The following is a 27,752-nucleotide window of genomic DNA, read 5'->3' as shown; positions in this document are numbered from 1 at the left end:
ACTAGGAGCAATATAGCAGGCAATACCATGGGATTGGCTCTCTGGAATCACGTGACTTCCAGCAGAATCAACACGTTTTTGATGTTTGTATCCACCTGCAGGTCTCTTTTCAGCCTGAGGCTCTGGCTGTAGTGAAGAGGGAATATGGGTGGGTGCAGCCCCTGAACCTTTTTTCAGAGCAGGGGCAATGGTATCATCTGCTGTAGACCCTCCTTGATCTGGCAGGTGAATGAGGGGTAATGAGGTTTTCCAAATGGACTCCTGTTTGTGACTGGTTAGCAGGGAGCAGCAGGGGGCAACTTGTGACTCTCCAGTGTCACACCAGCCCCAGGCAGCATAGCCAATTGTGAGGAATGATAGGTGTTGTAGACCAAAACATCCGGAGGATCACAAGTTCTGGCATAGTGAAAGAGGGAAATAGTCAAGTAGCAGCTGGATACTTTTTTTCCTTTCCTTTAATACAGTCCCTACTTCACTCTAGAGTTTAAATTGTAATATCTCGTTTGCAAGATTGTTTACATTTCTAATTGAAAGCTAAAGGCTGCATTTCAGCAGGCTGGGGAGCTTTCGTTAAAATTCAGTGGGCTGGATTCCGATTTAGGCAGATGCAACGGCTGGTGGAAGTATACCTCTCCAGCACAATGGGTTGGAGAACTTTGATGAATGGGGTGTGCCATGGTACAGGGAGAAAGGAGGCACCTTCTTTAAGCAAAACCTCCTGCAGATGGAAGGAGCTGTTCTGTCCACGGAAGGCAGGCTCTAGATCCAACTGAATATGTTTTACAAGTTGGACCTGCACAGTCAGAAGTAAGCACCACTGGATTCAATGGAGCTTACTCTCAGATAACTATAGGTGTGTTTGTAGTCTTGCCCCATAAACATAATTGTGAGATTATATTCTTGGGGTTTTTTTTGGGTCTGGGATAGCTTTTAACCAGAGTGTTGTCTCCTTTGAGTATAAATAAGAGAAAACAGGACTAGGGGATTACTTCAGGGGGCGGGGGGATGGCCATGATGATGGCCTTCTCCACTTCAGAATTTACACTGCATCACTGCTAGTGGTACAAAGCAATGCTTTGAGCCCTGCAGTGTTTGGCCCAATTGCAGATCTTCTAAACCAGGAGTGTAAACAGGACACGATTCCTCCTATTTTACAGATGAGAACGTCGAGGCTGCGACCTGGCCCCCCAGGAAATTCATGACTGAAGATCAGAGCTTAAATAGGGTGACCCTATGAAAAGGAGGACGGGGCTCCTGTATCTTTCACAGTTGCATAGAAAAAGGAATTTCAGCAGGTGTCATTTGTATATATGGGGAACCTGGTGAAATTTCCTCTTCATCACAGCAGTTAAAGATCCAGGTGCCCTGCCCTCTTTTAAATCTGGTCACTCTAGTATAGCTCCTGCACTTTAACTGTTGTGATAAAGAGGGAATTTCACCAGGTTCTCCATATATACAAATGACACCTGCTGAAATCCCCTTTTCTATGCAACTGTGAAAGATACAGGAGCCCAGTCCTCCTTTTCATATGGTCACTCTAGGTTATGGTCATTTGGGTACAGATAGGGTGACCATATGAAAAGGAGGACAGGGCTCCTGTATCTTTCACAGTTGCATAGAAAAAGGAATTTCAGCAGGTGTCATTTGTATATATGGGGAACCTGGTGAAATTTCCTCTTCATCAAAACAGTTAAAGATCCAGGTGCCCTGCCCTCTTTTAAATCTGGTCACTCTAGTATAGCTTCTGCAGCTTTAACTGTTGTGATGAAGAGGGAATTTCACCAGGTTCTCCATATATACAAATGACACCTGCTGAAATTCCCTTTTCTGTGCAACTGTTAAAATACAGGAGCCCTGTCCTCCTTTTCATAGGGTCACCCTAGCTTAAACCTCCTGGTGTTGAGTCCGATATGATCACACACAGACACACACACACACACAAGACCACAGTGGCTGTTGAGAGGCAGAAAAATACGTATATGCTGGGAAGGTGTGAAAGAACGCCGCGGAGTTGTTTTTAAACCGACACGCTGCGTGTTGTGAAGCATAACTGGCAACAGATGTCAGTAGCTGAGGAAATGTGTCCCTCAAGGGTGGAGAATACAACACTCGCTTAGGCACCTGTTTGTTCCTTATTCTTCTGAACCACCGCCCCCCCCCCCCCCGGCCCTGTAAATGAATCAAGCTACCTTCTTTCTGGCACAGTGGGCAGTGCGGGGTTAATAGCCAATTATCCCAGGTGGCTGATCACTAAAGGAGCCGGTAACGTTCCTTGAAGCCTGGATGCTGGTCGGTACGTGGACCAGAATGAACCTAGACAGAGGAAGCAGCAGCGTCTTGAAAGAACTTTCGGCTTTGGCATTATTATTACGACGCCTGCTTTTGCATGCATGACAGTTAGCAGCGTTTTCCAAACATGCCCTCGGAGGCTCAGTGATGCTTCCTGCTTTGGGGCTCTGTTGCTTCCTCTGGACGTCCTCCTCCTCCTCCTTGACTCTCCTGCTGGAATATGGATGATTCGGACACTGTCAGATGCCTCAGCCCAGATCAAGGTAAGGCAGGAATGCTCCTGGATTTTGCTCCCCAGCCCTTTAAAATCACCCTTCCCAGGTGATTTTGCAGGTTTGTTGCAACTTACCTAGAAATCTTAGCCCAGCCAATATCCCAAGGAGACAAATAGGTCTTAGTCGGAGACCTTGGTGGGGGGGAAAAAGAGGTAGGTGCTTCTCAACTGAGTCTTTTTGGGGAAACTTTGCTTTCTCCTGGTGTTTCTAAGTCCCCCCCCCCCCTGCGGCCAAACATGCACGCGCTCCCTAGAGATGCAAAACCCAGCCTCTTCTTGCCTGATGAGCAATAGAGTCAAAGTTGCATGGACTCCCCCCCCCTTGCTTTTTCATCACATCCCTCTGATATAAAGCAATTTCCATTTAAGAACTGTTTTTGCAGACTTTCCTTAAACCACCAGCTGAAGAGAGGCATCAAAAAGAATGCCCCCCCTTAGACAGCACCCCTTGAGCCACAAGTGTGTCTTTGAAAAGTGTGTGTGAGAGAGACACACATAGAGAGGGGGGGGTTCTTCCCTCCACCCACCCACCCACCAGCCTAGCCTCCAAATTAAATGCAGCTTTTCTTTTGAATTGGGAGTCTTCAGCTCTTTTGAACCCAGGTAGCAACAGCCTTCCCAAGTGCAACGTCTGACTAGAAATGTATCCGGCTGTGCTGACTCCTCTCCCCCCCCCCAAATAGCTTGCCTGTGTGTTACACGGTTATGCCAATATCAAGAATTGAAGAGGAGAGGAGCAAGTGGGGTCACCTTCCCACTGGGCACCCTTGAGAAACAGGCGCCGTTTAAGAGCAACTCGCCTGCCCTAAAAGAAGAAGGAAAGAAAAAAAAGGAAGAAAAGCCATTGTTATTTCGTCTCTTGGTCCAACTCTTCGTCGCTGTAACATTACAGCAGCAGTCAAATGGGTCTAAATAATTTACGGCAGTGTTTTCATGCCTTTTAGCCATGCAGGGTTATCGTAGTTTTACAGGAAGTAAAAGAAGTGTGACTTAAGACCAAGAAAAAAGGCAGCAACTGTCATTTTCTTTCTCTCTTTCTTTCTCTCTTTCTTTCTTTCTTTCTCTCGCATTTTTATCACCTTTCCCATCATTTCCCACCTACCCAACAGAATGTGTCTGTTCTGTACCAAATGCAGCTATCTATATATCTGCGAAGTCAAAGCAGACAAATATTTTAGGGCGCTTACTATGATCGAGGACATGAATGGAATAACAAACTGAAGCCCAGAATATGTAGATTAGGTTTCCGTTAAAAATGGGTTTGCTTATTTCTTCCTCCCCTCTCCAAATCTGATAAAAGTAACAACGAAAGCAACAATAACAACCAGGCTGCAACTATTAGCTTAAAGGACTCCTGGCTTCCCTTGATTGAAATGAGTCCTCCCTGGCCATTGACTGAGCTGCTGAGGTGTTACGGAATGTTTGTGAACATTCCAACTACTTAGCGGGGTTGGCTTTTTTATTTATTTTTTATTTTCTCTCTCTTTTTAATAAGCTGTGAGCATATATCCAAGGCCAATGTGAATGGGTGACTGTATGAGAGAATGAAGGGGGTATAAACACAGAGACTGCATTACACATGAAAATACACAATTGCCAATTGATACTTCTCTATTTAGGCTGACCCTATGGAAAGGATGACAGGGTATCTTTAACAGCTGTAGAGAAAAGGGGATTTCAGCAGGCGTCATTTACATGCATGCAGCACCTGGTGCAATTCCCTCTTCATCACAGCAGTTAAAGCTGCAGGAGCCCTGCCCTCTTTTGTATCTTGTCCCTCTAACTATACTCCTGCAGCTTGAACTGTGATGATGAAGAAGGAATGTCACCAGGTGCTGCATGCATACAAATGACACCTGCCTAAGTTCCCTTTTCTATTCAACTGTTAAAGATACAGAAGCCCTGTCCTCCTTTCCATATGGTCACCCTATCTATATTGCATCTCAGAAAACAGTTCCCTACCACTAAAGACAGAAATTCTGAAAGACCTTACTCAGTGTATGTGAGGCAGAGGGACAAACTAACAACTGCTTGGTTTTAATGAGTTTTTAACTTCATGCTCAGAAAGTCTGCTATAGGGTTCCTCCCAGCCAATCAGAAGGCTAGGTTTGGGGAAGCAAGAGAAGGTCAAGGACGGTTTCCTGGACTTTTCAGGCTGGTTATCTCTGGCATCTCCCTTTGCACTGAACAGCCATAAGGCTTCACTTCCACTAGCCATGTGGGGAGAGACCAAAAATGCATGTTTCAAAGATGAAACATCCCAACATTATATTGATAGTATTGGGGGCAGGATGGGGGGGAGTATCAGTAACATGGAGCCCCAGAACCTCTTCTAAGGGCCTTGGGACACACATTCTGTTTCCTTAAATCTGGAGGGTGCTGGATGCTCTGCAGGGAAAGGAAAGGAACCTCTCGTGCAAGCACTGAGTCATTACTGACTCTTGGAGGGACGCCAGCTTTCGCTGACGTTTTCTTGGCAGGCCTTATAGCGGGGTGGTTTGCCGTTGCCTTCCCCGGCCGTGATTACCTTTCCCCAAGCTAATTGGGTACTCATTTTACCGACCTCGGGAGGATGGACGGCTGAGTCGACCTGAGCTGGCTGCCTGAGAACCAGCTTCCGCTGGGATCGAACTCAGGCCGTGGGGAGAGTTTCAGCTGCAGAAACTGCTGCTTTAGAATCAAATCACAGTTACATAATTTCTACATCATTTTGTACGATTCAGCTTTTGGGGGTGGGGGGTGGAACAGATTTTGGCTTCATTTGGCAAAGGAATGTTTAACATGTAGGGTGACCATATGGAAAGGGGGTTGGACTCGATGGCCTTATAGGTCCCTTCCAACTCTACTATTCTATGATTCTATGAATTTTAACTGTTGTGATGAAGAGGGAATTTCAGCTGGTGTCCTTTGTATGCATGCAGCACCTGGTGAAAATCCCTCTTCATCACAACAGTAAAAGATACAGGAGCTATACTAGAGTGACCAGATACAAAAGAGGGCAGGGCTCCTGCAGCTTTAACTGTTGTAATGAAGAGGGAATTTCATCAAGTGCTGCATGAATACAAATAACTGCTGAACTTCCCATTTCTATGCAACTGTTAAAGATACAGGAGCCCTGTCCTCCTTTCCATAGGGTCACCCTAATGTTGGCTCTCAGTCCATACAAGGGCTTCCATGCAAGTCCTTCTGGTGGGATTATAGCTCATCATGGTAATGTGCCTTCGTGCCTTCTCTGCAAGGAGAAAGCACCAGGTTCACTCCTCAGCTCCTCCAGTTTAAATGTCAAAAATGACGAGACTTGCTAGGTAATCCACAAAGCTTTTATTAAACAACAAAGGTCTCTTCTACCTGAATAAAGTCTACCTCTTGGAAACGACCCTCTAGGCAAAACTATGCCAACTAACCAAGACAATTGTCCGTTCAAGAAAAATAGGAAGCCACTTCTCAAACGCCCGTAACTTCAGAGCCTGGTGCGGAGGCAGGTTCTGGCATAATCAAACCGACTTTCTTCCACACCGTGCGTTTCAGCTTCCGGCCGACCCTAGCATCAGTTAGGTTGTTGGGGTGCTCTCCTCCGGAAGAAACCTCACTTCCCACTGAGTGTGTAGGATTTGGCCTTGAGGAGATAAGGTCTGGAGGGGGCTGACTCCCAGCTGGGGAATCACCTGTAAGCTTCCTCCCCCACTGGTACAGGCTGGCTGGTGTCTGGTGTCTGGCGCCACCTCCTCTATTTCTGAATCTGATTCTGATTGATTACCTGAAACACCTTCTCCCAAAACGGGCAGTAGGGTTAGACATGCCATTAAAGCAGTCCAGGCAGCTGGTTGTGTAGAAAACCCTTCTCTGCAACAAACCCTGGTGAGCCTCTGCCCCTCAGAAGTGTCAGTCCTGGACTGCAGGCTCAAAGAGTCATGGACACAGCTGTCCATTTTGGCTTCTCTCCACTTCTCATATTTCCAATTTTAAGTTCGTTTCTTCGAACTTTGAGATTTCTCCAGTCTTTCAGTTCCGTTTCTTACAAATGCTTGCGTGAAAATTCAATAAGCATTTTGTGCACGTTTCCCCTAATACATGCATGTTGATGTGTGTATTTGAACACTCTTTTCTTTGATATATGGATTTTTGCTGAGAGTTTTTATTCAAAGAAGTCCACTGCAAAATTCGGAAAGGCACAAATTTTGAAGGAAACCTGAGTTTTGGTTCACATAGTGGTTTGGAAGTGCAAAATGTGGTAATTTTGCATTGAAACGTCAGCAGAACAAATTTCTACCTGTGCCTATGGAGAAGGAACCTGATCTGGTACACAGCAGGTTCCTGGGTTCCTTATAGCTGCAGATGGATCGGCCATTAAAGTCACAGCAGCAGCATAAGCAAAGAATGACGCCGGTGTTTTGTGAAGAAATGATAGCTCAGTGGTGGAGCAGCGGCTTGGAATGGGGAAGGTTCCTGGTTCCATCTCCAGTATAAATCAGGAGGAGGTGGTGGTGCGTGAGGCCCCAGAAGGCCTCTACCAGCTAGTGTTGACACTACTGGGCTAGATGGACACATAATCCCATGCTCCAATTCTCCAAGAGCATGGCATCAGGCCAACGTGATCCCCCGCACCCTTTATTCTATAAATCAAGCCCCATCTGTGTGATACGTTCCCTTCCCAGCTTAGTCACACACAATGGCGGCAGGAGATATTTATCAGATGTGAGCGGAGCATGTCATCCGCAGCATCTGAGCTGTTCCCATTAGTTAACTGTCGCGCCGCGCAACCTGTCATTCATCTTGGCGCATTTAGTCCTGGCTGTCACTTCTGCTGGTGTCAGGCGGAAAATCTACCTGCTCGTGGGGCCAGTGGTCTTCCCAGATCAATCCATCTTGCTCAAGAAGTAGCAGAGCGGCTGCTTTGGAAACGTGGGCCTGCCATTGTTGGGTTCCTCTGAGTTGCTTTTTAAACAACTCTGTCATAAAATCATAGAATAGCAGAGTTGGAAGGGGCCTATAAGGCCATCGAGTGCAAACCCCTGCTCAATGCAGGAATCCACCCTAAAGCATCCCTGACAGATGGGTGTCCAGCTGCCTCTTGAAGGCCTCTAGTGTGGGAGAGGCCACGATCTCCCTGGGTAACTGGTTCCATTGTCGTACTGCTCTAACAGTCGGGAAGTTTTTCCTGATGTCCAGCCGGAATCAGGCTTCCTGTAACTTCAGCCCATTATTCCGTGTCCTGCACTCTGGGAGGATCGAGTGTGTGATGTTTGAACTTGGGATGTTCAAGACCAGCATTAAAGGGACTACGGTATGGATATAGATTTGCACCTCTGAGGGGTGTGTGAGTGCGTGCGTGCACAAATGTGTATGGGAAAGAGAGAGAGAGAGAGAGAAATGTAAAAATGTCACGAGAACAGCCCTGTAAAATACCTCTTCTCCTCGAAACTGTATTGGATTCCAAGAGGATTTTAAAGGTTTGTTTCCAAAAATGAAGAAGAACAGCGTTGTGCCCATACACGTCCCCGTACATTTTGTTGGGGGTTCCTTAGATGTCTCCCAACAGGTGGTATTTTATTCCACTGGTTAGAACTGACTGCCAATGGATCTTAATGATATAGAAACCAGAGCTCAGCCAAAAATTCTCTCAAGACATTTTTTTAAAAGGATATTTCTAGGATTTTTCATTCTCCCCCACCCCATGGAAAAGAAGGCTACTTTGCAGAAGGCTGCTTTTCATAGAATCATAGAATAGCAGAGTTGGAAGGGGCCTACAAGGCCATCGAGTCCAACCCCCTGCTCAATGCAGGAATCCACCCTAAAGCATCCCTGACAGATGGTTGTCCAGCTGCCTCTTGAATGCCTCTAGTGTGGGAGAGCCCACAACCTCCCTATGTAACTGGTTCCATTGTCGTACTGCTCTAACAGTCAGGAATTTTTTCCTGATGTCCAGCTGGAATCTGACTTCCTGTCACTTGGGCCCGTTATTCCGTGTCCTGCACTTTGGGAGGATCGAGAAGAGATCCTGGCCCTCCTCTGTGTGACAACCTTTTTCTCCAAGTCTTTTCTGCTATTTTGGCATGGCAGCCGCCACCCCCCCCCCCCACAGTGCTCCTGAATTGATAGCTCTAAGGCATTCTGGGGGATACAAAATCATGGCCAAGCTACCAGGGTTAGCATGACCATATGGAAAGGAGGACAGGGCCCTTTAACAGTTGCCCTTTGTTGTATTTGGTCACATCAAGCAGGGCTCCTGCAGCTTTAACTGTTGTGATGAAGAGGGAATTTCACCAGGTGCTGCATGCATACAAAGGATACATGTCCTGCTGAAATTCCCTTTTCAATACAATTGTTAAATATATAGGAGCCCTGTCCTCCTTTCCATATGGTCACCCTAATCAGTGCCATTTTTGTTGTTGGCATGCAGTGGCAAACAATCCCCCACCCAGGGGGGAAAATGAGAAAAAAGAAAGTAGCTGCACCCCACTCCTGAGAAAGTGTTGAATAATTTCTCTTCCCTCTAAAGAAGTTTGGTGAATTGGTTCCCCTAATTTATCTGCCTACAAATAGGGTGAAAAATTGAGGGGGGTGGCATTTCCTTAAAGCTCTAAGGTTGGCTCATTTCAACCATGCTTCATACAAATCAAAAGGAAACTAAGAACCAATTTTTCATAGGAACGGAAGGTGCTGCCTTTCTGGAGTCCGACCCTTGGTCCACCTAGCTTTGTATTGTCAACACTGACAGGCAGCAACCTTCAGCGCTTCAAACTGGGACCTTTGTGATTTAACCTGGGCAAAGCAGGTGCTCTACTACTGAGCTAGTAAACCCAACGAGATTTCACCCAGTCCTTAGCTTCCATTGCTATTCAGGTGGCCAGAATTCTCTGTTGTAGTATCCTCTCATTCTGAGGCTTGGAGGATGGTGACAAGAGAGAGGGCTTTTTCAGTGTTGGCCTCCTGGCTTTGCAGAGTTTCTCTAGAAAAGCTTGTTTGCTGCCCACATTGCTATCTTTTCGGTACCAGTTTAAGACCTCTTTGTTCTTCCAAGCATTTTAATTATTTAAAATGTTTTATGTATTTTAGATAGATTTACTTTAGTCCCTGAGAATAGTTTTAACTCTTACCGTATTTCTTCGATTCTAAGACGCCATCGATTGTAAGACGCACACTAATTTCACTACCACCAACAGGGAAAAAAAAGCTTTGATTCTAAGAAATAATAAACACACCTGCGATTCTAAGACGCACCCCATTTTTAGAGATTATTGTTATTATTATTATTATTATTATTATTATTATTATTAATAATAATAATAATAATAATTTATTTATATAGCACCATCAGTGTACATGGTGCTGTACAGAGTAAAACAATAAATAAAAGTATAAAAAATGTAATAAATAAATAAATAAATAAAATAAATAAATGGGGGGATGGGTTTATATGGGGGTTTATATGGGGGGAGTGTGTCTTAGAATCGAAGAAATACGGTATTTTAGCACTGTATTTTGAATTGGTATGTGCTTATTGGAGTACAACCCTTAGAGAACTAATTTTATTAGGCATATAAAAATATAATAAATATTTTGTATTGGTATGTACTTACTGGGGTAGAACTCTTAGAGAACTAGTTTTATTGGACATATAATAAATATTTTTTTGTATTGCTATGTGCTTATTGGAGAACAACACTTAGAGAACTAGTTTTATTGGGCAGATAATTAATATAATAAATACAATTTTGTATTAGTATGTACTTATTGGAGAAAAACACTTAAAGGACTAATTTTATTGGGCAGATAATAAATATAATAAATACACAAATAATGGATAAACGTCAAGGACAGGCTAGAGGTTGGTGCACAGCAAAGTAGGTTGGTGTGACCCATAGTTTGTATTGTCTCGTTTCTTCTTCTTTGACCAGAGGAGGGTTCTTTGCCCAGAGAGCTTCAGCTGTGGGGAGATGGTTGTTTATTCGTTCAGTCATTTCCGACTCTTCGTGACTTCATGGACCAGCCCACGCCGGAGCTTTCTGTCGGCTGTTGCCACCCCATTCACCCATACATTCTCTCTCTCTCTCTTCCGGGTGCGTTCCGGAAGTCCGAACGTGGAGCTGCCCCACCCTCACCTCAGCGTCCCTGGCTTTGCTTCGGCTGGGTGGGCGCGGGGCGCCATCTTGCCCACCCAGGCCTGGCTGAATTCTCGGGCCGGGCCGGCTCACAGCCAACACGCGTGAGTGCTGTGCTGCGCCCAGCACCCCTCTTAGCTTGGCGCTCTAGGTGGCCGCCTGAGTGGCCTCTATGATAGCACCGGCCCTGCACCCACCCACCCATGTTCCCCAGCAACTGGTGCATATAGCCTTACTGCCTCGGATACTGGCAGTAGCACATAGCCGTCAGAACTACCAGCCATTGATAACCTTCTCCTCCAGGAATTTATCCAACCCCCTTTTAAAGCCGTCCAAATGGGTGGCCATTGCTCCATGTTGTGGTAGGGAAATCCATAGTTTAACTCTGCACTGGGTGAAGAAGTCCTTCCTTTTATTCGTCCTGAATCTCCCACCAATCCGCTTCATGGGATGACCCCACTGGGTTCTAGTATTTTGCGAGAGGGAGAAAAATGTGAATGGAAATACTTCAAACCATCGAAGAGTTCAACTTACTTCTTTCTGGGGTCACTTCAGCTTTGAAAGACAGATCAGCAACCTGCTGTCAGATCAAAGCCCCTTATCCCCCCTTGGTTGTGGGCTTCCCAGAGGCAATAATTTAGCCAGTGATGAACTAGAAGGGCCGCTGGGCTGCCCTTGCTTTCTTAAGAAGTGATTGCCATTTGGTCTTGGAAGCAGCCACTCAGTATTAAAAGGGAAGTTCCTTTGTAGCAATCCAAGTCCAGGGAGGAACAGTTGAAAGAGCTCGACAAGTTTAGCCAGGAGGAGAGAAGGTTTGGGGGAGACCTGAGAAGGATCTCCACATATTTGAATGCCTACCACGCAGGAGGGGGTGGGCAACTCTGTTTGTGCTGCTCTGAAGGGCTGGTCTTCCACCAATGGCTGGAAACTGCAAGGAAGCCGATTTTGGCTGAACATGAGATGCAAACTATTGTCATCCATAGCTCGGCAATCCCTTTTTTAGGACCAAGAAAAACTGCACAGAAATGCACAAGCTTTCGAGTTCTCCAGAACTCTTCGTCAGGCTATGCAGAAAAAGGACGGAGGAAGATGCAAGATTCCTGCATTGAGCAGGAGTTTGAACTAGGTAACTCCAAGGTGACTTCCAACTCTCTTTGATTCTATGGATTTTCTTCATTCCCTTTCGAAGTAAACACACCAGAACCAAAATAGACTTTTTAAAAAAAGCACCCTTGAGCTTGCTGCCCTACTAGTTAACATCCCCGAAACACACACACACACACACTCACAGCATGTATGGCCCAAACCTATATTTCTTTGATGCCAGCTGAACTAGGGTGACCATATTTTGGAAACCAAAAAGGAGGACAACATGGTTGCCCCCAAGGGGGCGTGTCCAGTACCAAGGGGGCGTGCCCACCCGAACATAGCCTTGGTCACATGTCTGATTTTACAGCACACATTTAAGACAAATCTGTTCTGCATAACATCTTAATGTGAAAATCACTGAAATAAAGAACAAGTGAGAGATTCAATGTATCTGAAATTAACTTCACTCACTCCTACTTTTGTAGGTTTTGCTGTACTTTGAAGCTTTTGCTCTACTCTGTGTGTTACATTCTCCCCTTCCCTCAAATATCTTTTCTGACTGTATCTTCACTCATTGCAAGCTGCTGTTGTTGTTAACAGGGTTTGCAACTGGCCCCAGATCTGTTTCAAATTTGGTATGGCTTAAACTCTACCTAAAAGCTATCATGGTGCCAACTTTCAGTTCTTTATCTTTAAAAATGACAGTTTAAAAATAATAATTTTAAAACCTAATTTTTTAAAAAAATCCTAAAAACTTAATGAATGAACGGATCTGTTTCAAATTTGATGTAGCTAAAATTCTACCTAAATCCTATCATGGTACAAAGTTTCATCTCTTTAACTTTAAAAATGACGATTTTAAAAATAATAATTTTAAAACCTCGATTTTTAAAAAAATCCTAAAAAATCAATGGATGAACGGATCTGTTTCAAATTTGATATGACTAAAGCCGTTCGTAAGAGCTACCATTGTTCCAAGTTTCATGTCTTTATCTTAAAAAATGACAGAGTTATAAGCATTTTTGTTAATTCCCATTAGAGCTGCTCTTTGAAAAAAAAAATCCAGATTTCCCCTCCCCCTCCCGGATTTGCCATCAAAAAACCGGACAAATCCAGGCAAATATGGTCATATGGTCACCCTAGCTGAACCGCCTTTGTTTCACCCAAAGCATCCTGCAAATTGTAATTTGGTGAGAGGGCTTTGATGAGAATTCTGCATTGGCGATCCCTCGTCCACCTCCCCTCCCTGCCTTGGTCTGCTGTTCCTACCAGGGAACTTTTGGAGACGGAATGACAATTTAAGCTTGTTTACGTTTGTGCTGCAGATACCACCCAAAACCTCGGTTGGTTGCTCTGCCGGTTTTGGCCGCAGTCCTTGTGCTGTCTTCTTCGATGCATCGGCAGGCTTGGGAGGAATATGGACTATATGCAAAGGGGAGAAACTTCCTCGGTAATAGTTTGAAAATTGCCACTTTAAATGAAGGAAGGCATTCAAGTGCCCAGAGTGTGCCATATTCCCTTGTTTAATTAGAAACCTTTAGCCCTTGACGGGGGACAGGACAGGACGGATAAGAAGAGCACTTAGACAGATATTGTTTGGTGGGGACCTTTGCCTAGCTTGAATATTATAAATTGGGCTTCCTCGGTGGAGGAATTGGACAGTGCCTGGTGTACATCAAGAACACTCATTAGCTCTAGGAGAGGCTGAGAGAGGTCTTAGCTGGAGCAGTGAATGCTCAGCTCTCCTTCAGGGAGTTTAAATTCTCAAGCAGGTTCCTTAAAGTTGTCACTTAATTAATTGGATTAATGCAACAGGCAGTTCTTTGAATTTAAAAGGATCCTTCCAAAATCCCAGAGGATCTGAGACCCCATTAGGCTACGTAAGGCCTTCACGCTTCTCAGGTTTCCGCAAGTCCTGTCACTGGGGGCAGGAAGAAATGATCTTGTACTAGCGTTGCCTGCCATTCCTGCTACAGCCCCTGTGAATACAGCGAGACAAGCGTTCACAAAGGTATAAAGAATTCTCTAACTTGGGGCAGGGGAGAGGTTCTGCACAGGCGTTAGCCAGCTGGAAAATGATCCGTCTACCGATTTGGTTCGAGCGGCTTCGGACAGTGTTAAACGGTCACCACTGGCTAAACGTGCCGACGGTGCCGCCTAATTCTCTCTGCTCGTTCCCAAATGGAACGGCCATATTTCCAGAAAGGGCTCCAAAGAAAGGAATTGCGTTTTTGCTTTTTTATTTCTAGGGCCTGTGCACAGCGCCCCCACTGAGGAGCACCGTCAGTGACTGGTTTTCCTTTCCCAGAAAATGCCCCGTTCTAAGAACGGGGCATTTTCTGGGAAAGGAAAACCAGTCACTGACGCGAGAGCTGGACCATAAGGAAAGCTGAGCGAAGGAAGAGAGATGCTTTTGAACTGTGGTGTTGGAGGAAAATGCTGAGAGTGCCGTGGACTGCAAGAAGATCCAACCAGTCCATACTCCAGGAAATAAAGCCAGACTGCTCACTTGAGGGAATGGTATTAAAGGCAAAACTGAAGTACTTTGGCCACATAATGAGAAGACAGGATACCCTGGAGAAGAGGCTGGTGCTAGGGAAAGTGGAAGGCAAAAGGAAGAGGGGCCGACCAAGGGCAAGATGGAGGGATGATATTCTGGAGGTGACAGAATTGACCTTGGGGGAGCTAGGGATGGCGACGGCCGACAGAAAGCTCTGGCGTGGGCTGGTCCATGAAGTCACGAAGAGTCGGAAGCGACTGAACGAATAAACAACAACAAAAAGGGCAGGCTCTGTGGATCGAAGGTGTCGTACCACAAATTGAACCCCGTGTTCTTTGTTTTCCCTCGCCAACGATCCTTTGATGGGAAAGATCAGGCCTGCAGGTGAGGTGGGAGGGCCTGCTTCCCCCCACCCCACCCCACCCCGCTCTGGTTCCAGCCTTGCCAAATGGAGCCACAGCCGCCAGGCTGCTGCAGCTGCTGCTTCCTCCTCTCGCGTTCCATTCGGGATCCTTCAAACTGCCGTTTCTTTGGCTTAGGGACAAAGCCGGAGAAACCCTTGCGCTAAAGTGCCCAAAACGATGTGCGGTGTTGTTTTCATTGTTTCCAAGCGCCATCTGGAGTTGTTTGCTCCACAGGCGATGTCTGCTTCTGCCTTGTTGCTGCTGCTGCATCCTGGATCGAGGAGTAAATGGCACTACAGGTGTTGGTCTGTTTGCCCTTTATGATTCACTGGGAGCGGTACTGGGAGGGTGTGTGTGTGTGTGCGTGTGCAGTGCTGGTGCAGATCCACAGGACTGTGGTGGAATCAGGGGAAGGCCCATGCCTGGCTTATTTATATAAATAAGTACGTCTTATTTAGCCAAGTGCTTTACAGCTGTTATCCTTTATGCTCCTAAAAAGAGCCCTGTTGGATCAGACTAGGGTGACCAACTGTCAGGATTTCCCCGGATTTGTCCTGGTTTTTGTTCTTTCCATGGTGTCAGGGGGGATTTTCTATAATTTTCAATAATGTCCTGGAATGACACACCTTCCTCTTTAAGGCTGCCATTAGCATGGCAGGAGGGAATGACATGCTTTCTGGAGACACATCATTCCCCCACCCCGAGCTCCAATTGAGGTCTTAAAGGGGAAAGTGGGTCATTGGTGGACATTATAGAAAAGGCCCCAATTGGAGTGGATGGTGGTGGTGCAGAATGAAATCCTTTCCCCTCCTCCACTCCAATCGGGTTCTTTAAGGTGGCGGGGGAATAACGTACTTTCTGCAGGACTCAGAAAGCTGCTTCCCCACACACACACTAGGTGTCCTCTTTTTGGGTTTCCCAAATATGGTCACCCTAGATCAGACTAAAGGTGTATCGAGTCCAGAATTCCGTTTCCAGCAGTGGTCGATGGTGGCTCTGGGAAGCCCACAAGGAGGGCATCGAAACAATAAGCCCTCTCCTACCAGGCAACTGAAATTCAGAGGTATGCTACCTCTGAACATGGAGGTTCTATTTAGCCATTAGCTACTGAAAGACCTCCTTTCCTCTTTGAATTTGTCTAATTCATTTTCTACTACCCACCTTCTCCACACTGTGCACCATGCACCTTCCCCTTTAAGCTTACAACTGCCCTGTGAGGTAGGCGAGGGCAAGAGCAGGGGGTTGGACTCGATGGCCTTGTAGGCCCCTTCCAACTCTGCTATTCTATGATTCTAAGAGTGACTGTCCAATGGTGAACTAATGAGGTTGCGGCTGGATAAGGGTTCGAATGCTGTTCTCCCCAGTCAAAGTCCAGGCATTGCCCCTAATGGATTGTGGTTTCATCCATGACACTGGTACTTGTATGAACAGCTGAGGGTGTGTCTGTGTGCAGAGTATCTAAAGCAGGGCCCTTGATCTCCAGGCTTGTTAAGTGTGTAGCACATAGCTAGAGAGGTGCAAATCAGCAAATTTCAGCTCGTGGAAGTTCTCTGAATTCCATCTTAAAAGTTGTTCTGACTTGTGTCTGTATCAGCTTGTGAGCTTGGGGTGTTTTTTTTTTTTAAAAAAATCACATGGAAATTGGTGTGCTTGTATTTTTCCAAATATATGCATCGGTTGTGTGCGTCTTTGAAATGTAGGCATTCTTCTCCCATTGGTTAAAGCGAACTTGTGTGTTTATTTTTCAGAATGATGAATTTTTCATGTGCATTTTTCAGATGCATGCTGTCAAATTTGGGGTGGGTGGGTTTGGTCCGAGAATCACATTGCAAGCTCAGAAATGTATTGATTTTGACCGCAGATTATGTCTGAGTCCGTGTTTGGTCTGGAAGGTGTGAACTGGGTAAATCCTGATCAAAGATGAACTGAAACGAATTTCTCGTTCATCCCTCCACATAGCTGTTCCGAACTGTTTGACTTCCCTGGAAGTGCGCAAGGTCCTGACCCGGATCAGAACCACCATGCATGGGCGGGGGCAGGGGGTTAAAACTTCCCACATGGCCAGTTCCTCTAGCTAAATTCACCGCTCCCCACAATGTGGGGGCTAAAGAAAGAAAAATGGGTGTCAGAGGTCAATTTAGGTCAGGGAATGCAGCAGGATAGGGAGTGTTTAACTTCCCTTACCTGCATGTCAGAGACTCAATCCCAGTTGTAGCTCCGTGCACCGACACTAAAATGTAAGAAAAATTTCACTTTGTGCGTTGAACATAGTGCGTAGTTTAGCTCCCAGATTTCAAGGACAGAATGCAGAGAGGGATTGCAGTGGGTCTTGCTTCAAGGGAGGGGAGAAATGCGGTGGGTTCCCGACCAGGATGAGACAAGATGGCTTCGGAAAGTGAAATGCGGGCCTAGCTTTGAACCCCATTTCAAAAAAGAAGGAACGATCAGGTCTTTCTCTGAGCGAATCAGCTGCTCTTTCTTCCTGGATCTGAGCAGAAGCCTGGAAAAGTTTGTTATTGTATCTGCGAATCATAGTTTATCCCCGAGGGGTTAACTCTGTGCATAGCCTGGATGATGATAATGATACTTCTTACTATTGGGATGGAACAGGATTGAGGAAGATTGTTAGAGCAGTATGACAATGGAATCAGTTACCTAGGGAGGTTGTGGGCTCTCCCACACTAGAGGCCTTCAAGAGGCAGCTGGACAACCATCTGTCAGGGATGCTTTAGGGTGGACTCCTGCATTGAGCAGGGGGTTGGACTCGATGGCCTTGTAGGCCCCTTCCAACTCTGCTATTCTATGATTCTATAAGATGGCTTGTGGGGCAGGCTATGGGGGTGTGGGAGGAAGGGCAGGAAACAGCATTCATATACTCCTGGCCATGGCGAGTTTTCTGCTCATTAAACAGCAGAATGAACAGCAAAGTGAAGAAAATTGTTTCTTAGTGGCCTTGCCTAAATGGCAGTCGGAAACAGCTAATTGTCCACACTTAATCATAAGGTTGCACTGTGCCAAATCAATACCCTTTGATTCCATGAAGAGCTATTTGGCTTTTGAACCAATTATGGGAGCTGCCCAACCAACAGCCCGACGGAGGAAATATGGATTTGAGGCATCGTGAAGTTCCCCAACAAGAATTGATTCAAAACATATCGTTCTTTAATTTCTATCCCACGATTCTGCTCCCCCCCCGCCGCAAAAGGGGGGCACTAATGATAAAATCTGGATTAAAAACAAAATTTTAATTAAATTGTTGCATAAAAACAATGAAATTAATAACTCAAATAAAACACAATAATAAAAGAAATGGACAAACGCTGCTGCAACAGGCCGGCTTGTGTGCCATAAGCCAAGGGGAGACATGAGAGCACTCTTCAAATACTTAAAAGGTTGTCACACAGAGGAGGGCCAGGATCTCTTCTCGATCCTCCCAGAGTGCAGGACATGGAATAATGGGCTCAAGTTAAAGGAAGCCACATTCCGGCTGGACATCAGGAAAAACTTCCCAACTGTTAGAGCAGTGCGGCGGTGGAATCAGTTACCTAGGGAGGTTGTGGGCTCTCCCACACTAGAGGCATTCAAGAGGCAGCTGGACAACCATCAGTCAGGGATGCTTTAGGGTGGATTCCTGCATTGAGCAGGGGGTTGGACTCGATGGCCTTGTAGGCCCCTTCCAACTCTGCTATTCTATGATTCTATGATTCTATGAAGCCTGCCTGAATAAAAATGTCTTTGCCTCCCAGCAGAAGGACCACAGAGAAGGGTGCAGCCTAGCCTCCCTCGGCAGGGCGTTTGCAGAGCCTGGGAGCACCCGAGTGGGTTTGGGGGTCCAGCTGGCTCCCCCATGCCCAGCCCCCTGTCCCCCACTCCCCGATCTGCAGGGTGCTTGCAGGCACGCTTATGGAGCACGGTGGGGTCTGGGAGCATCCCACGGCCTACGAGCTGCCATTTTGATGCCAGAGGAGAGCTCCATGATTTTCATATATTTAATGTTGCACAGAATGGTGGCTGGAAAGAGCCATTTCCGCAACATTATTATTTATTTATTTATTTATTTTATTTATTTACTTGTTACATTTATATACTGCCCCATAGCCCAAGCTCTCTGGGCGGTTTACAACAGTTAAAAACAGTAAACATTAAAAGTAAACAAAATTTAAAAACAACAGTATAAAAACAACAGTATCCATTTAAAAACAACAGTTCTGGGGGTCTGTTAAAAAACAAACTTAGCGTTGTTAAATGGTGTTAAATGCCTGGGAGAAGAGAAAAGTCTTGACCTGGCGCCTAAAGGATAACAGTTTTGGCGCCAGGTGAGCATCATCGGGGAGATCATTCCACAGTCGGGGGGTCACCACCGAAAAGGCTCTCTCCCTTGTTGCCATCCTTCAAGCTTCCCTCGGAGTAGGCACTCGGAGGAGGACCTTAGATATTGAGCGCAGTGTAAGGGTAGGTTCAAAGGGGCCTTCTACACCCCTAATGTTGTGGAAATGGCTTCTATATGGCTGCCATTTGCGCAAAGTTACTTTCATGGAAATCTTCATTTCTGTGCAAATAGTGAGTCGCTATGGGGACGGGAGGCGGGGGGGTGAGAAGCAGTGAAGGCTCAGCGAATGCCGCGGGGACTGGACGGAGTTGAGATAACCCTCTCTGTCCACATTTGCAAACGATTGCCCTTTCAGGGGAAAAGCGCTTCCGAAACACAAATGGCTGGGGGACGTGCTGGGTGCCCTCTCCCTGTATTTCATAAACCAGGCCTTCCAACTGGTTCGAATAATACAACCGGCCCAATACAAGTCATTAATACAGGTCCACCTACAAGTCCAACGTCTGTTCCATCTAGCTCAATGTAGTCTACACTGATTTGGAGAGTTTCACAGGAGTCTTTCCCGGCCCTCCCTGGACATGCTGGGGATTGAACCTGGGACAATTTTCATTAGGGCTGTGCACCAGCCCCCCCGAACCGCTTCGGGGCAATCCGACCCTCCCCCAGCCCAGAACCAGATCTGGAGCGAGATCCGAAGGGTCAGATCAAGATTCACCCCCATTTTGCCCCCACTTCCCTACTTACTTGCCTCTGCACTGGGCGGCGGAGGCAGGTAAGTGGGGAAGGGGGGACAAAATGGGGGCAGAATAAGCCCCCTCCGCCTTACCAGGCTTCGCCATCTGCCGCCACATGGACTGCGGCGGTGGGAGGTGGAGCCAGGTAAGCCCCCCTCCCCCCACTTACCTGCGTCCATTGTGGTCCAGCGGCAGCTTCATTTGAGTCCTGGACCTCAGTTGAAACCGCCACCGGACTGCGACAGAGACAGGTAAGCCCCCCTCCCTCTTACCTGGCTCCACTGCCATTGCTGCATGAACTGCAGTTCCGCTGCCAGGTGAGCCACCCTCTCCCCCACTTACCTGCGTTCGGAGCTCCAGATCGAGGTGAAGCGACCCACAGCAGAGCGATCCGCTTCACCTCGATCCGCACCTCCGCCGCCCCGATTCGGATCCAAACTTTGCGGAGGCGGATCGGGCTGCTTCGCTCCCGATTCGCCGGAGCGGAGCACAGCCCTAATGTTCATGCAGCACTCTCTCATAGAGCTACAGTACGTTCCTTCTAGCCTAGCAATTGCTCAGTAACTAGACAGCTGGGGGACCCTCCTAAAGTAGAACCAGATGGTTCTTCTGTCAGGGTTTGATCCACAACCAAGTCGTTCATCAAAGTGCATTTTCACTGATTGATTACCACGCCCCAGTTGAACATGTGGGAACAGACGCCACTGAAAAGCATCGTGTCATGAGATGAAAGTTCTGCATATTGCCGAGGGCCTATTTATGTCCTTGCTTGGTGCTGCAGACATCAAGTGAGGACCATGCATGTATGGAGCGGGCTCTGCTTTTGCCGTTGCCTGGAAAACATTCTCTCCCTCACCCCCAAATTAATTTTGCCATGTGTTGAGCGCCTTGTTGTGGATCAGTGCTTTTATTTCTTTTACGGGCGTAATGCCTCTGCTGTGCAAATGAGATTAATTCTTTCCCATGGTGCTGATGGAAGAATACGCCTCTTTGAAGTTAAAAATGGACCCATATGGATATCGCTACCTCTTTGCCTGGGCTTTGTCTGTAATGGAGATGAGGGCTCTTTTCTGTTAATTTAAATGAATTATCAGCCCATTATGAAGGTGAGATAAATATTAATTGGTCTGGAGGAGAAAAACAAATCACCATGTAGCAAAGCACTGCAATTAAGTATCCTGGGCTTCCATTAAAATAAAATTTTGAAATCCTGGGTTTACAGATTATTATTTTTTAAAAGGTCAGAGTTAAGGTTAAGAGCTGATTCCTTACACCTCATGTATATATACTGGCTTAAAAGATAACTTTCTTAATGCATCTTTCCATTAAGCATCCAGCGAGGCTTACAAGAAATAAAAGAGATTCAAATTCGATCATGATAAAATTAAGGACCGATACAATACAAAGCTGCATAATATGATGTGCACAAGAGTAGGGCCTTTTCCATGGTGGCCCCAAAACTGTACACGCATTCAAGCAAGCTTTGTAGACATCCTTTGAAGATTGCAATTTCTCTCTCTCTCTCTCTCTCTCATGTGTGTGTGTGTGTCAGAGCAGCTTCTCAAAGTATGCTTGCTAACGTTTATCATATATCTTTGCATCTTTCCTTGCTCTCATGGCTTTGTGAGGGCACAGCCGTAAAAAGTACTACTACCACTACTACTACTAAATAAAATAAAAACTGAAATAATTTAATGTAGTAATGGATGATCTCCCGCTCCATTGGTTCGGAATTGGGCTCAACATTCTCTTCTTTCCTCCTCCCCTCAAAGGAAAATGGGTTGTTTCATTTTCTGGCTCCGTCTCTGAAACTTAGATCCTGTTACATACCCCAGTTATGTCACTAGGCCTACAATCCTAAACACATATACCTGTGAGCACTGAACTCAATGGGTCTTACTTCTTCTGCGTGGACATGCGTAGGGCGGCCTCTCTGTCTGACACCAGTCTCTCCCTCGTACCTTGAATATGAAGTCCCAGGTGACAAGGACCCTGGGAAATGTAGTTTCCCAGGGTGCCTCAGTATTAGGGTGACCATATTTGGGAAACCCAAAAAGAGGACACCTAGTGTGTGTGTGGGGAAGCAGCTTTCTGAGTCCTGCAGAAAGTACGTTATTCCCCTGCCACCTTAAAGAACCCGATTGGAGTGGAGGAGGGGAAAGGATTTCATTCTGCACTACCACCATCCACTCCAATTGGGGCCTTTTCTATAATGTCCACGAATGACCCACTTTCCCCTTTAAGACCTCAATTGGAGCTCGGGGTGGGGGAATGATGTGCCTCAAGAAAGCATATCATTCCCTCCTGCCATGCTAATGGCAGCCTTAAAGGGGAAGGTGTGTCATTCCAGGACATGATTGAAAATTATAGAAAATCCCCCCTGACACCATGGAAAGAACAAAAAGCAGGACAAATCCAGGGAAATCCTGACAGTTGGTCACCCTACTCAGTATAGACCTCCTATTCCAGGCCCCTGGTGTGTGGGACACTGCTGTTGCTGCTGTGTCTGAGGCACCAGGAATGGAGATGTGTCAGCTTGTCTGAGCCAGTGACAAATTTCTGGGGGAAATAGCACTTCATAAAGTTGTAGTCTACCATGTGCCTCAGGACAGGGGACGTTAAAATTCAATGGGAAACGTCTTTTTCTGATATCTATGGCTTCCATCCCTCATGCTTGGTTTCGCCATTTGAAAAGCCTCTCGTGAGTGATGCTCTGATGCTGCTTACCCAAGAGACGCTGCCTACTGTCAGAAAAAATGATTTCTTTATCTACGATATTGGCAGATTGCCTGAGTGGTGAGTTCCTTGGAAAATGCAGAGCTAGGAATGGGCGAACCAGGCTTGGTTTGCCCTGTTTACCATCCTGAACACGTCTGTCCCGCCCCACCTATCCCATCCTGGAAAAACGTATATTTCTAAAACTGTGCACCCGAAATGTGAGCGTCTCTCCTTTCAGTAAAGCATGAAAATGCACTGCTTTTTTTTTTTTTAATGGGCTTACAATTCCGGAAACATGCAAACATAGAATCATAGAGCCATAGAATAGCAGAGTTGGAAGGGGCCTACAAGGCCATCGAGTCCAACCCCCTGTTCAATGCAGGAATCCACCCTAAAGCATCCCTGACAGATGCTTGTCCAGCTGCCTCTTGAAAGCCTCTAGTGTGGAAGAGCCCACAACCTTCCTCGGTAACTGATTCCATTGTCATACTGCTCTAACAGTCAGGAATTTTTTCCTGATGTCCAGCTGGAATCTGGCTTCCTTTAACTTGAGCCCGTTATTCCGTGTCCTGCACTCTGGGAGGATCGAGAAGAGATCCTGGCCCTCCTCTGTGTGGACTGCTATCATGTCTCCCCTTCAATCTACCAGTTTAGAGGTTTTTAAGCAAATATCTGCCCCTGCCACTAGACAAACACACAATATACATAAGGTTGCAGCAAGGGGCAATTTCCTTGCATTTTCCCTCAGCCTAAATTCAGTGTCACAATTGATTTAGACGTGGGCTCAACCAACAGTTTAGAACGAATATGGGAACTGGGCTGGGAAATAGAAATAGAGGATGTATTATGGAACTCAATGCTGGAAAAATTCCCATTTAAATCAGTATCTGTTAATATGAGAGAACACGCTTTGAAGGTGCTTCAAAAATGGTACACGGCCCCTGTTCGGTTAGGACACATTCACCAGGAATTGTCAAGATTGCGCTGGAGAGGATGTAAGGAACCAGGTACCACCCAGCATATGTGGTGGCCCTGTGTAAAAGTGGCAAAGTTTGGGACTGAAGTCTTTGGTGAAATTCATAAGATACTTGGACTGCTGTTGAAGAGAACACCGGAGCTGGCACTTTTAGGACTATTTCTGGGGAAAAACAAAAACTGCTCCTTTGAGCCATTGGCTGGATTTTTGTTGGCAGCAGCCTAGACTGGTCATTGCTCAATTTTGGAAGGACCTAAGAGGAGTTTCATTGGATGCCTGGTGGACTCGGGTTTTTCAGAAAAATTAACGCACAAGTTACAGCTGGCAAAAGGAAGCAGGAAACATGATACATTCGCTACATGATACATTCGCTGTGGATTGGTATCAATTTATTATGTATGTTAGCAACACTCAATTTCATAACACTCTGCCTGTAGCGTATCGGTCTCTCTGGTTCACGTGAATAATGTATTCTGTATTTTTCTGCCTTGATTTATTATAATTACTGAATGCCTGGACTATTGCATGTAGGGGGGATGGGTGGAGGAAAATAATAAATAAATTTAAAAAGAAGAATAAAAGAAAAGAAGTTGGGCTGAGTACAGTTTAGAGGTTTTTACGCAAATATCCCCCCTCTGAACAAACACAAAATATACATAAGGGTCCAGCAAGGGCCAATTTCCTTGTATTTCCCCTTAGCCTAAATTCAGCATTTACTGTATTTCTTCAATTGTAAGACGCCATCGATTGTAAGACGCACACTAATTTCAGTACCACCAACAGAAAAAAAAAAACTAAGACACACCTGCGATTCTAAGACGCACCCCATTTTTAGAGATGTTTATATGGGAAAAAAGTGTGTCTTAGAATTGAAGAAATAGGGTAATCCTTGCATGCCACTGGCTTTTATGCAGGCACATTGCATGTTTGAATATTTACATATGAAGATGAAAATCACATGATTGCTAATACAGTTAAAATACAGATAAAATAATTATGTTAGAATTAAAACCTTTAAACTTCAATTAAAAACACACACAGAGGGAAGGAGGGAGAGAGGGTCAATGGAATTCCATGGGTTCCGCAAACTGGGTGCAGCCACCGAGAAAGCCCTCCAGTACCCCAACAAAGGACAATTTAGCAATTGATGGAGGAAACCATTTCCCCGTGCTTTGGTTGTGTTTCTTCAAATCTGCAGCCTTGAATGGCAGGAGAGCATTATAGAAGCTTTCACTCGCCTCGGTCTTGCTTTCTCTGCCATGGGTTGCATTCCGGGTAGTCTTGAGATACAGCCAATTCAAGCTCTTTCCCACCTGACACCTCTGGTGTTAGAAATTGAAATGAGACGTTTGATGCCATCTCTCCCTCCCCGTCCCCTGCCATTTTGAGACAAGCACCACGAAAATCATTTCTCCTTGGCAAGTCCCAAATCTGTCATTTGTGGCTGATAGGATGTCTGTCTTGCGCTGGAGTTGTGAAGGCGGCCTCTCCAGCACCTGGGGCTGGCTAAAATGGACTTGCATTCTTTCAGACTCTCAGGCTGATGATGGGTGTTTAATCTGCCTCGCTCAGGGTGGCATGTGGGGGGGCGGGGTGAGGACAGGCTGATGAGACTCTCAATCTCAGATGCAACAGCAGTTTTCCTAAAGGGCAGCTTCTCATTATAAAATAAAACCCCAGCACAGCAGATTTTCGCTTGAGCACCTGAGGGCATTATGTTTGCTCTGTGAAAGCTCAGAAAAGGGGGACTCTTTGAATGTCCCCAAAATAGCAGCTGCCAAAATATATCAAGTAGACAGCCAGGGGTGTTGGGGGTGGGTGGGAGACAATTCCAGAGAAAAGAAGATTGAGGGGAGACATGTTTGCAGTGTTCAGGTCCATAAAAGGCTGCCACAGGGAAGATGGTCAAGAGCTGTTTTCCATGGCCACAGGAATTAGGACCTGAAATAATGGTATAAATTACAGCTACCTAGATTTCGATTAAATGGGAGGCAAACCTTCCTGACAGTAAGATCTGTACAACAGTGGAACGGTCTGTCTATGGAGATTGTGGGTTCTCCATCTCTGGAGGTTTTTAAGAAGAGGCTGGAAGAAGAGGCACGTCGCATGGATAGTTTACCTGGTTTTCCTGCACATTGCAGAGGGTTGGACTAGATTATCCTTATGCTCCCTTCCTATGCCACGATTCTATTTTTCTTTGTTACTGTGATCCTGGAAGTAGCATCTTGGTGTCATAACTCGACCCCTGATCCTCTATGAATTTGTCTAATCCCTCTTTGAAGCAATCGAAGCCGGCGACCCACACTCCAATTTGTGGTGGCAAATTTTATCTGTCCATTTATTATTTCTATTTATTAGTCACTTATTAACTTACAGCCTCTAGGTAACTCACAACAATTGAGGATGCCATGCTGTTGTTTCCATCCTCAATTATCGTAAGTGTCCAAACTCATAGGCTTACAATCCTGCATTGTAGGGTGGAAGGCGAGGGGGAGGAAAGTCAGAGTGCAGATTCTCCCCCCACCCCCAAAGTTGGAGTGCTGTCTCCGATCCCGAATCTGGGAATCCAAAATATCCCACGGTCCCTCAGATGCTGTCTAGGGGACATAGGATTGCTACCTTGATCAACAAAAGCTAAAATGCCAATCAAATACTACAATCACATATAAATCAAATAAAACAGAACAATGCAAAAATTACAAATACGTAAAGAAAGGGCTACAATAATCCCACAGGGGTAAAAAAAATAGAGTAATCAAACTCTGCCAGATTAGAGGCTAAAATAATGATCCATGTTGGTTTTAAAATAAGACTTAGATACATATTAACAGTGTAAAGACATGTTAAAATTCCTTAGTTCAATTATGCACTAACTCCCGCCTCTACTTGTATGGATCAGCCAAGGACCTTTAGATTTGTGAACATTTGTAAATTTTAGTTGTATGCATGTGTGTATGTATTTACTTAAAATAATCCCTCAGTGTGTTTTTACTCAGCCATAAATCTCAGTTGGGGACTTTGGGCTGCTTACTGCAAGCAATAATCCTTTGGGACACGCTCCCTGGGAGTAAATTCCATTACGTCTGAGTACACATGCTTAGTATTTTACTGACTGCCCTTCAGGCTGATCTACACCACAGGGCTGTTGTGGAGATAAAAAGCTCTGTGTATGTGTGCGTGCGTGCGTGGGGGGCAACAATGTATGCTACTTTGAGCTCCTTGGAGGAAAAGTGTGATATCACTACAATAAATAAATATAGGACAATTATAGCCTGATATATTGCATGTTTCTTCAGAAATAAATCCCAGGAAATAAAAAGGGGCTCACGCCTGAGCAAGTGTGCGGATGATTACAGCTTTAGAGAAGAAAATTCAATAACTGTGAGATCTCTCTCTCTCTCTCTCACACACACACACACACACACACACACACACACACACACAATCTTATCAGCAAAAAATGAAGAAAGCTCAGGAGAAATGGTCTTACCCTGACACCTAATTGTCAAGAATGCTGGCACCCAATGGGTGTCTCTCAGGAGGTGCATTCCACAAATTGAAGTGGGCTGAGATGTCACTTCAAGACATCTCAGCCCAGGTGCAACTATTGATGCGGTTCCTGTGCTTTCAAGCCAGGCTCAGGCAAGAATTGTGTGTGTGGGAGGGGGCTCTCTCAACGGAGGGGCAAATGTTACAAGCACACAAATTCTTCTCTGGCTCAGGTCAATAACCACTGTGAAGAAGAACTGCCAAGTTCCCGGGCCTCTTATTTCTCCCCTATTGAAAGTCACAGAGAGCGATGTCACTTCGTTGCATCCAACCGGGGGAAATTAAGACACTGGAGGGAGGGAATAATGGGGGCATATGCCACAGATGACCTGATGGGGTGGGCGTCCTCCTTGGCTTCCACCTATTAAATAGAATGGAATGGGAGGGCTGTGTTATAACCAGTAAGGGGGAAATAATCCATTGCAGGGACAAAAATCTGAGAAATGGGGGAGATAAAGCTGCTCCATTAGCTTTCATGGTACAGATTCCCCTCTATTTAGCACTAGCTAGGCCTGATCTTGAGTACTGCGTCCAGTTCTGGGCACCACACCTCAAGAAGGATGCAGACAAGCAGGCGGAGGTTCAGAGGAGGGCAACCAGGATGATCAGGGGTCCAGAAACAAAGCCCTAGAAGGAGAGACTGAAAGTGCTGGACATGTTTAGCCTGGAGAAGAGAAAATTGAGGGGAGACATGATAGCACTCCTGAAATACTTGAAAGGTTATCACACAGAGGAGGGCCAGGATCTCTTCTCAATCATCCCAGAGTGCAGGATGCGGAATAATGGG

This window comes from Elgaria multicarinata, chromosome 20, assembly GCF_023053635.1.
Source record: "Elgaria multicarinata webbii isolate HBS135686 ecotype San Diego chromosome 20, rElgMul1.1.pri, whole genome shotgun sequence".
Classification (NCBI taxonomy): domain Eukaryota; kingdom Metazoa; phylum Chordata; class Lepidosauria; order Squamata; family Anguidae; genus Elgaria; species Elgaria multicarinata.
This window is presented reverse-complemented; position numbering follows the sequence as displayed.